The sequence below is a fragment of the Dreissena polymorpha genome, chromosome 11 (assembly GCF_020536995.1).
Source record: "Dreissena polymorpha isolate Duluth1 chromosome 11, UMN_Dpol_1.0, whole genome shotgun sequence".
Taxonomy (NCBI): Eukaryota; Metazoa; Mollusca; class Bivalvia; order Myida; family Dreissenidae; genus Dreissena; species Dreissena polymorpha.
In genome coordinates, this window is record NC_068365.1 from 36,354,611 (window position 1) to 36,366,334 (window position 11,724).

The following is an 11,724-nucleotide window of genomic DNA, read 5'->3' on the forward strand; positions in this document are numbered from 1 at the left end:
ATACAGTACAAAAAAGTTTACACATGAAAATATTAAAGAACTCAAATTATTTAAAAAAAAATGTAATAAACAAAGTTATAAGTAATTTGGGTAGCCGTCCGATGTACAGTAGCCAATAACCCGTGTATTGAGCTGATAAAATCAACAATATGCTAATAACTGTGTAGACTACTGCTGTAGGCTAATTGGCGAGGCTAATTAACTTGCGATACGATCAAGAGATTGAGACTTAGATCGGATTATTTGATGTGTTGTTGACCGATTTTCAAATCTGATTGCAGAATAAGTTAGATATCCATAGTATGTAAGCAGGTGTATGTAAATTTTAACATGTTGGTTAAATTGAACAATAAAAACATCATAATTCAAACTGTGCACAAACAAGCTTTGAACGATCGTAATAGAGCTAATGGCGCGATCGGTTATGGTCGGCTCGGGTATTACTTTAACGTACCAATGGTTTATTCCCACCAAAAATTCAGTGTCGTTAAACGCGCTACGGAATAAGAAACAAAATTCTCTTTGAACAAAACCTGCCACAACTTTCTTTTTTTATTATGGGTTTTGAAGATATAGAGGCCAATTTTTCAAATATTGACTTAAATATGAACAGAATTAATTTGAAACAAAAATAACAACAACAACCGAAAACGACCAATTTAGCGATAGAATTCCTGGTAGTAGTAGTATATCTTTATTTAAGTCTAATCAATATACATACATGGTTACTACAATACAAATAATTACAAAATGTCAAATGTATATTGCCATTCCAAATTGTAATTATAAGAGATTATCGCAGTTAAGAATTCCACTTAATATATACAAATTACATACATGACGACTTTTATCAATTCAACAATTTTGCACAAATAGATAACATAGAAAGTTAAAAAAAAGTTAAAACTGAAGAAACTGGTTGGTTTTAGTATATTTCCGTACCCGGAGTACAATTCAGTATACTTAAGTATGTCTTTTGTGCATCATACCGAGTGTACATTGTATTAATCCGTTTATGTGAAATAGTAACAGCAGGAACTATTTTAAGTACTTGCACCAACAAAAATTTACAATAAAAACCGAAAATATTTCCCTAACATTTCACTAATAAATATAAGAAAATGAAGAAAAAGACAAGAAGAATAGTTATCGGAATAAGAATAAGGATATTTGACATATGTAAACATATTAACCTGTTCCTTGTGAATATTCCTTAAAAATCCCGATCCTGATTCTTAATGTATAAAAAAAATATCGCGCATTAATGACACGGATATTAAAGACACCTGTATACCGAGATATTCATCTAAAGGATAACCACAAATCGACCTTAACCGATAGCCTCGTGGTAATTTAACACAGCCACTGACAGGTTGTTGATTTGTTCGAGACATGAAATAAGATTGTTTTCTCAATATCTTTTGTTCATTATCGAAATTATTGTGTACATCGAGTGAAATATTTTGGTGCGTACGGATATTGACAAATCCGCATGCACATTTAAAGATTTTAAATGAACCATTCATATACTTATAGAACTTGAAACACCGAGATTGATGGTTAATTCGAATAGATTTTGTAACGTTTACTTCTATTATAAATACAAGTGAAATTTACAATTAATCTATATACAACAACAACAACAACAATAACAACATTTATTTCAGCATTAAAGCTTATACAAGCTCTTAGCCTACACATATACATTATATATAAATAAATAAATAAATAAATAACTATATATATATATATATATATATATATATATATAGTTAAATTAATCTGACATAAATTATAAAGTGTTTACGATACAGTGTCTGTGAGTTGCAAAACAGTTAACCAAATAACACAGAACATTGAATTTTGTATATTGAGTCTGTATTATTTTTTTCCATCCACAAATCTAGTAATGTACACACGAACGAAATGGAATACTTACTCTTGTTCTGCATGCTTTACGATCCCAGTGAAAACAGACGAATTAAATTTATGTTAACATAATCTTCTCGACTATCACAATTTATTAAAACACCGAATTAAATGCTGGTTGTGTAGTATAAAGCGCATTAACGCTTTTATCATCTAATTGCGTGACAACCCCGTGTTCTTTGTATAAATGCAAAATGATACTTGTATTGTATAATGTTGTTCATAATGCGAGTATTCGAGTACCTGCACGTGTGTATTTCAAAGTTTAGTATGTCATTCCGAGCATGAGTCTGCATTATGCTGACACTGTTAAAACCGAAATTCACAAATGTGCATGCCACATAGTTTAAACGAAGATGTATTTTTCTACACAAGATGAACACATAGATAAATGTGCCGTTTGAAAGACACGCTGGATGTGTCCTTTTGGAATTTAGACCTAATTGGGTTTGAAATGCATTATTTCGAAACGAAGACGTTACTTTAAAAAATCAGATGCAAATGAACAAGGAGCGTTAGTATTTTAACAATTATCGAATGATTTGAGTTTCATCAACTTATCAGACAATTCTCAGAAAAGTAATTTTGTTGTAAATTGTGAACGCAGTTATACGAATTATACGAAATATACGAATCTCGAGAACCATGACAATAGTAATTGATACAGGCTTATTTCTATAAATAGATTAATAGTAGAAGGAAGAAATAGACTTTTCATGACTCTGGTGTGAAAGTCAGTATATAGCGTTACAAATATATATACATCAAATATGCAACTGTTTTTTAATTTATAATTTACTTCAACTTATCGTGATAAAAGAATTGCAATTCAAATGTTCGACATTCGATTGTATTACTAATTAACATTTACGATAGAGATATTGTAGTGTACCATAATGCTATCCACAAGTTGTATAATACCTTCTTTAAAAGACATGGCAGTACTGTTTGCGGTGTAGATTTTACTAAATTATGTTTAATTACGTTCATTTTAAACAATTTATTGCCTTTTTATTGTTTATAATAGAGTACACTTTATCAGTAATAATAAAGGTATCATTTTTATATGACAAATTAAACTAACATTGCAAATATTCAAAAGTGCGCACATCATTAAATTAAATTGCAAATAGTTTACTAAAGTCGTTTATGGTTTAATAATAAAGATTAAGTTACGTGTATAAAAAGCAAATTTTAGAAAAGAATGTCTATCAATACATTTACACAAGTTCAAAATTGTTTCACCATACTGTTGAAATTGTTTTAAAGAAAAGTAACTCTAAATATGCAAAATAAAAATAAGTTCTTACCTAGAATCAAGAAAAAGCAGTATGCATGTGAACAATATCGAAAGTCAGTCGTTAAGCGACTGAACAGCGGAAATACGTTTCTTTAAACCCAATCAGCCGTAATATTTTTACCAATGCCATTATGTCGGACACTTATGATTAATTTGATACGCGAATTAAACGGAGTGTTTGTATAAGAAGTCCCGCCCATGACACTTGAAGTAATGCTGCCGGACTTGGCCCTGGTGACAGCTTGCTTAAAAATGTGCATAAATCTTTAATCGCGTTCATTATACGACAGAAGAGATGCCGCGGGTCATATTACAATTAAAGGCGTAAAGGACAAGTTGAATAAAATGCGCAGAATTCCTTTGTTAAATCGCTTTAATCAAACGACAGAAGAGATGCCGCAGGTCATGTTATGTGTATTATTGACCAGTTGATTGTTATTTGTACATTACATAATTTACATGCCTGGTTGGAAAAAGCACGGGTTATATTTATGACGCATATTTTTGATTTACAGCACCTGCTTAATACAAGATTTAGTTCCGGCGTCTTTTTGTGAAGATGTGTAAACTGTACAAAGGTGCTCAGTTTGATGTTAATTTAGATTGACCGAAAGATTTATTCAGACTTATACAACCGTACATCGTCTTCATAGATTTACATTATACACATTGCCGCGTGTCATCTTAAAATAAGCTTATATGCCTAGGGGCATGTGTTCAGTCCATAAATCGATCAGAAATTTCGAATTAAACATAATAATACCTAAATAATAATTCGAATATATCTTATTTAGTACCAATATTGAAAATAAATTAAGTTTATTTAGTTTTTAGACAAACTTGAGCTAGCCAAATCATTAAAGTAAAGGTGGTCTGAAGAATCTACACCGACAATTTCACAAAATATGGCATCAGAAACTGACGTTCGTTCGCATAATTTATACTGCAATTTATGTAAGTATTAATATTTTCCCCTAAAATACATGTTTAATTGTTTTTCAAAATTGACTTGTGAAAATTGCAAAGTTTAACACAAGCTGTCGTTCCATCAGCGCAATCGTTACCTATCTTTAAATGCACTGCATTCCATCTAGCGTGGGCCATGTATCCATTTCAGTTCGCGGTCAGCCTATCCGGGAGTCGTTATTTCAACGCTATCGCGTTTACTTCGGCGAAACTATACTTATCTTTAGACCACACATATCTTGAAAGAAGGTGTATTTAATTATCATTACAATGTACACATGGCATGTCTAGTATAGACACTTAATCTGTTTTTACCATCATGATACATTGATTCATTTTCCAAGAAAATTCCACAACTTGACCGATATATTTGGTGTGAAATTATTAAATACAATAAATAATGGAGTCAAATATCAAAACCCTGAACAGGTTCGTTCGAAGAAAGCGGGTACAGATATTTGAAATATGTATGGAAGATTCGCGTTCGGACGTTTAACTTGTATTACGTTTTCGGATTATTTCTGTGTTTTATTTATAAATAACAAATAAATGAAGTCTCAGCAAAAATCCAATTTAGGCGGAAAGTTTCGTCCCTGGCGGACTGCACAGGCTAATCTGGGACGACACTTTACGCACATGCATTATGCCCAGTTTTCTCAGAACACGACTCAATTATGGGCATTGATTTTTATGCATAGTCGTAACTGTTTTGACAGGAACACAGATCTTGCAGGCAGCATCGCCACATGCTGACCATTTCCTTGATGAATGATGAAATGACAGCCTATTTGTACTTGAATTCTTGTCAATATTTGTTCGATGCCATTTATATACTCGAATGTACTTGTATTTTGTCGTTTACGAGTGTGGTTCGAGTCAAAACGCCCACTGCTCACGAGAAGATTTTACAGACATGAACCGGCAGATACCAACCCGACAAATGACCACCCGCTATTTTATTCTCGACGTTTTTAACCCCTCCCGGATAATCACCAGCCCTGACACTAGCCCACCCGAATCCAATTTATAGCTTAAATTTATATAAAAAAAATAATGCAATAATGCGTCTAAAATCATTATTGAACTACTATAGGCATAATAACACGTTTACTATATCGGATTATACATGTAGAATTTAGCTACTTAAAGGGGCCTTTTCTCAGATTTTGTCATGTTTTGAAGTTTGTCATTAAATGCTTTATATCGATAAATATAAACATTGGCTATAAAAAGCTCCAGTAAAAAATGAAGAATAAAATTAACAAACGAAAAAAAGGTAACCCTCGGTAGAACTCGAACCACTAACCCCTGGAGTCCTGAAGTAAAAAGTCCACGACTTAGACCACTAGACCATCCTTACAGACAGAATACCAAACGTATTTTATACTTTATATAAGCAATCCTCGTAGTTTCCCAAAATATAACGACAACAACAGAACTCTCCAAATTATAAATTCGTTTCACGTTGCAACGCTTTATAATTTTCGGGTTTTAAAATTGTCAAAAGATGCATATAATGTCTATTTTAGAGCATGGTGAATATTCAGTATTACTATTTCCTCACAAATATCATAACTAAAACGAAAATTTGCGAATCTGAAACAACTTTTTTTCATTTTTGTCAATTTACCCAAACGTGAAAAGGCCCCTTTAAGCGTCAATGTTCTTTAGTTGTGCAGTTTCCAATGCGCGAAAGTGATGTTGATTTTGTCTGAAAGGTCTGTTATGAATTCTCTTTGTATCCTGGTATGGTCAAATAAATTTGATTGTTGAAGAAAATTATTTTGTTGTTTTGAATGCCATAATGATTGCAAAACGTACGCGATTACATACCTTGTTTGAAACAAAATGGCGGTTATTTTAGACATTTTACTTACATAAAGGGTATTGATAAATTGGTAGAAATTCGAGTATTCATAAACGCATACACAAACTCAATACTTATCAATATAATCAAAATAATATTTTTCTAAACTTTTTTTTATAACGTATAAATATGTGAATCTCGCAAATATCAAAAGGCATATCGTTGGCTGATACTGTAAAATATTGTTTGCGTTGTTTTTCGTTTTCAACAATACTAAACAAATGATTGATAAACACACGTTTCGAGTTAAATTTTATTTTGATAGTTGTAAAATTGCTAATTTTCTTTACGTTTGAACTTAATAATCAGTTCCAATAGCACAATCGTTTTAAAAGAATTTTAGATTTAAAGTACGCTTTATATATGAGTCGTGTTCTGAGAAAATAGGGCATAATGCATGTGCGTAAAGTGTCGTCCCAGATTAGCCTGTGCATTACACACAGGCTAATCAGGGGCGACACTTTCCGCCCAAATTGGATTTTTGCTAAGAAGAGACTACATTTTAACGAAAAATTTTATAAAGGCGAAAAGTGTCGTCCCTGATTAGCCTGTGCTGACTGAGGACGACACTTTACGCACATGCATTATGCCCAGTTTTCTCAGAACACGACTCACATGTATCTGCACACAATTGATTTATCCATTTGATAACTGCCTTGAATTAACTTTACTTTTTGGTACGCGTAAGTTCAACCCCATGTGTAGCGTGTTGTTGTTTTTTGACAATGTTTTTTTATAACATAGAGAGATATGTGTGCGGAAAAATGGAAATACACATTATATTATATTTCCGCATGGTTACAAATGTCGTCTATATGCACTTTTAATCTTTATTTATGACAATATTACTTTCTTGCTACATTGAATGCATGTTTGAAAAGGGTTGATGGCGTTGATGATTTGTTGAACTGTTTGTGAAGCTTTACTTTCCACACGAGTCTTGAGCATATTAGTGCGAATGCCAGTGATCTTAAACAAAACACTTTAAAATACATTCACTTTAACAGCACATTTTATTTGAACACGCATGGTGAATAGAGCCACAGTTCGAATTGTTTGTATCTACACTTGCATTGTTGCTCTATGAGTAAACTCCTCACAGCTGTAAAATCCCTAGCTGTTCATGATCGTCTTTTTTTTTTACAAAAATGGTCATTCGCTCACTAATAATGCAGACGCAATTTTGCAAATCAGTATGCCTTAGCTACGGTAGGGCCCGTAACCAATGACTGCCTGTGTGGATAACTCTAGTACAATTTAGCAGACGACAAAATTTAATGCTTAAAGCGTTTGGTTTAACCACCATTTCTGCCTGTTCTCACTGGTACACTACACAGTGTATTTAACAGCTTGTAAGACAACGTTGGCCAGACTAGTGTTTATCATTGAAATCTGCATATTGGCTGCTTTCAGGGAAAACGGGGCTTAATGCATGTCAAATAAGATTAGCCTGTGCACACTGATTAGCTGTATCAATGATTTGAAAAAAAACCCACACATCTCGACCTGTGCTTTAAGACACACACTTTATAAATTTGAATGGGTTGTCATTTCAAACTTGCGATATAAAAAGCTATAACATAATTTTGAAAACTGAGTTGCGTCTAAGATTATACAACAGCGAACAGATTCAGTGCCTTCTGTGCTTTGATAGATATAGTTGACGGGGGACAAATGACGAAACATTTAAAATAAACACTGAAAACCACATACAATGGCAATTATATGTTAATGAAGCAGTTGTTTGTATCGACGGCTAGAGTTTTATAACACATATGCTAAGAATCAGTACCATGACTGCTCGGAGATTGCAGTATGAATTATAACGTTGTACATTTGTGTTTATTCCAAAAAGTGTGCATTAGTCGCAAGTGTAAAAATAGCAAATAAATAATTACCTTCTAATGAAACCATGGACAATTCCTTTATTATGAACCATGCAATTCAAAAATGTGCGTTTATCTTGTTTCATTTTATCAACATAGTGCTAAACACTTTATAAAGGTCTCGTTTGACGAATAAAAATTCTATTTATGACTCATATCATTAAATCATCAATACCCTGGATGTAAGACGTAATTTACTAAGATTAGAATTCCCGCGGCAGTACTTTTGACCATTTTATCAACTTGGGCATCTTGTTAAATACACATCGACGAATAACAGATTTATTCGTCTATAGTATCTCATCTTTGATCTTCCAAATTGTTGATCTATGAATGTAAAGGTATGTCTGGTTTTTACTTTCGAGAAATCTTAATTTAAGTTCTATACTCTTATATTATTTATAATTTATAATTCAACAAATACTAATAATTTTCAAGTTCTATAATAATGGCCAATACATCACAAAGAATTTTTATTAAATTTCAAAACTTCATTTATGTTATTATATTTTCCGACATTAAAATATTTTCTTTATAGGACTCTAATTATTATGATATAAGATGTATCATTAATTACCAAAGTATTTTTATTGATAAATATTAATGTAAATAAACTTTTAACATTTTCTTACATAATTAAAACATCTATTTAATTTCTGAAAATGAACCTATGATTTCATTATATTATAAAAACAACTCTTGATAATTTCTGAAATACATTTATGATAATTAAATTTACTTATAAATTCCTATCATTCATCATATATATTAATATTATCTGTCACTAAATTTCAATCCTATTGTTATATTATATAACATACTATTTATGTTACATAAATAAACAATATGTTATATGGATAAATAACTAATTAATGTATTTAACTCTACCGATGTGACTTAATTTGTTATATTTTATTTAACATTATATAACATTATATTTATGTTATACGGTTAAATCTATTTCTACTATTTTCTTATATCATCACGGGGCTGTTACGTTACAACAACAAACACACATATATACAGGTAAATAAAACTGCGGTCACATTGAAAATGTCAATTTTATGCATCGTGGCTTAAACCGTTTTTTACAAGATATATCTCAAACTTGGCCCAGACCTATTCAGAAGCGGTCAACCTGTTGTCTGTAATTAAAACGAACATAGCAGCGACTCTAACAAGTATTGGTCATTCAGCGTTACGAACGCTTCAGGTTTATTTCAAGTTCGCTCGGAAAAACTAAACGGTTGTTATTAATACTTTGGTTTTATGTTCATGGTGTTATTTAACGCGTTTATATTACCGATTCAATACCGTTTATATAACCTATTCATGGGGAACATGCGATAAATAGCAATCATGATGGACCAATTCAGAAGGACACAAGCCAGTCATCACGTACTTTTCACGATAATCTCACATCAATAATACCGAGAATACCTTTGTTTAGTACTTCAAAATATGCTTGGTCAATTTACTGGATTTTTCTTTTTTCAGAAATATTTGAACTGTTGGATCATTATGTTAATTTTAATTAAGTCTACGTTGTAACCGATGTAAATTAACACAAAGTTTTCTTTAAAAAATATATTTGAATTATGGTTGTATGTTATTCACACTCAATTATAAGTTCCTACTAATTCCATCTTCCTATCAATTTCTCAAAAGATCTTATTCAATGTTGACATATGTTTGTAAACCCCTTTTACTTACGTCGTAACGGTTATGGTTTGTATGAAGTACGAATGACACATATTCATAATAAAAATCGAGATGTAACGTGACCGAGCCCCTTGACATTCTTTTATTTATATTTAGAGCATAAAACCTCGATAATAATTTCAAAGCCAATTTTTTTATAATGAAGAAATATCATTTTTTCTTATAAGTGCTCTTATAACATAAAAATGGGTATCTAGCAAAAAGAAAATACAATTTAAACGTTGGCACAAACACTTTGACGTGTATCTGAACCAAGAAATATATTCGGCGTATATCCTGACTTTGAAATAAACGTAGAAAATGTATTTTTCTAAGTTAATAAATTAAAATCTACGGTTTAAGTATGGCTTTGTTCTTTTGTGTTCATTTAAAAGTCGCATATCCAGCGCATGAAATGTTTGTTATGAAGTGCACGTATATGATGCGCAGGCTGGACTGGAACTACATTTTCTGCATCATGCATAAGTCCCAGTTTTGCATAACGCGAGTCTTTAAAAGTATATAAATATATTTGCGTCTTGTAAATGAAACATCAAACCACGATACTCCACGATAGAAAATTGAAGTCACACTGTGCTATTTATAGCAATCTGGTAAACAAATCACCCAAAATAAACGTATCAGGTTCATATTACATTTGCATCCTAGGTCTCACATAGGTAAAGAACATTTTACTAGACAAAACTGGTTGCCTATTGAAAGTCGCGTAAACCAGATCACACTTTGTAAAGTTTTTAAAATGAGCTCAAAGTTGGCCTCGCTATATTTGGAAGATACTTTTACTCCAGTCATTAATATCCACAATAAGAATACTCGGTTCAGAATTAGATCAGAGTCAGATTCACCCAATACCGATCTTAACATGCATGATTGCAATAGGTATGCCATTCTAAGGGTCAATGGGTCTGGTAAAAAGTCATTTGCTTTCAATGGTTGTACTCTCTGGAACACTCCTCCTCAGTATATCAGAGATATCAAAAGTATTTCATCTTTAAGACACAGTGTTAGGGAGCATTTTTTAAGACAGGTAGATTTTTAATATGCATCTCTTTAAGATTTCTTACTGTTTATTTAATACGAATGTTAATATAGATAGATTTATTTTGTTTTATCTAGTTTCAGTCACAGGAGGGAATCCCGTATTTTTTTAATGTTATAATAGAAACAAGGAGTTCAACTTCATTTGCCGAAAAACTACACCATCTTTACTGTAAACCATGTAACTCGAACAATTTTTAACGAATCAACTACACACCGGTTGTTTTCGAAAGCTAATAAAATAATGTATCAGAAAAAAATTACAATGTATACATGTATATGATCATTAAACAAATTGATACCATGTAGCAACAATAATTCTCAAAAATGTTATACAAGATATGTTAATATATATTTTTTCTAAGAAAGAAAGAAAAGAAAAGACAGAAAAGAAAAGAAAAAGTAAAACAACAGAATAATTATGAATAAGGAGGAGTTGTATGAAGTGGGTAGAAAGCATACTGGACTTTTTTATGAAAGTTTTACGTGTTTCCACTTATGTTCAAATATATGAAGTGTATCATTGTTTAGGGCTATTTCTTTTTCTATTTAAATCTACAGTTTTAAATAATTGATAAAACAGTTCATTGTTGGTTCTTGTTTTCTGTATTTCATGCTGAATTTAAATATTTCATTAATATAATTATGTAATTCACAGCGTTATCAACCTTTTGTATTTTAAAGGTTTTTACCCGTAAACTGATGTCTAAGAGAGATTGTTTAACATTTAATTGTTGTTTCTCTAGAAAGGTTGTCAATTGATTCCATAGAGATTGAATATGTTTACACTCCCAGAAAAGGTGTTCTATTGTTTCAATATGTTCACTACACATGTCACATAGATTTGTGTTGGATAGATTGCACTTAAAAGATATTTATTTGTAGATATGATTCTCTGGATGTATTTATATTGTAAATTTCTCAGTGTGCTATCAGTAGTTGATTTATATGGCATGACACATATTTGTTTCCAATTAAATTCTTATTCTCTGAGAAGGTTTTGCAATTTAGTTTGG

The 11,724-nt window shown here is 31.5% G+C and overlaps 1 protein-coding gene across 5 annotated transcripts in view; it reads right to left on the minus strand.

Moving 5' to 3' along the window:
* The window catches only part of LOC127850854 (cytochrome P450 1A2-like), a 43,271-nt gene extending 41,312 nt beyond the window's left edge, over nucleotides 1–1,959 (minus strand). For 4 of the 5 annotated variants that reach the window (XR_008035486.1, XM_052384196.1, XM_052384197.1 and 1 more), the window contains exon 1: nucleotides 1,194–1,229. The gene's annotated coding sequence lies outside the window, so the exon portion shown is untranslated. Of the gene's footprint in view, nucleotides 1–1,193; nucleotides 1,230–1,939 lie in introns of those variants that run through there. The other variant, XM_052384195.1, reaches the window with a different exon arrangement.
* Between the last annotated feature and the right edge of the window lie 9,765 nt (nucleotides 1,960–11,724).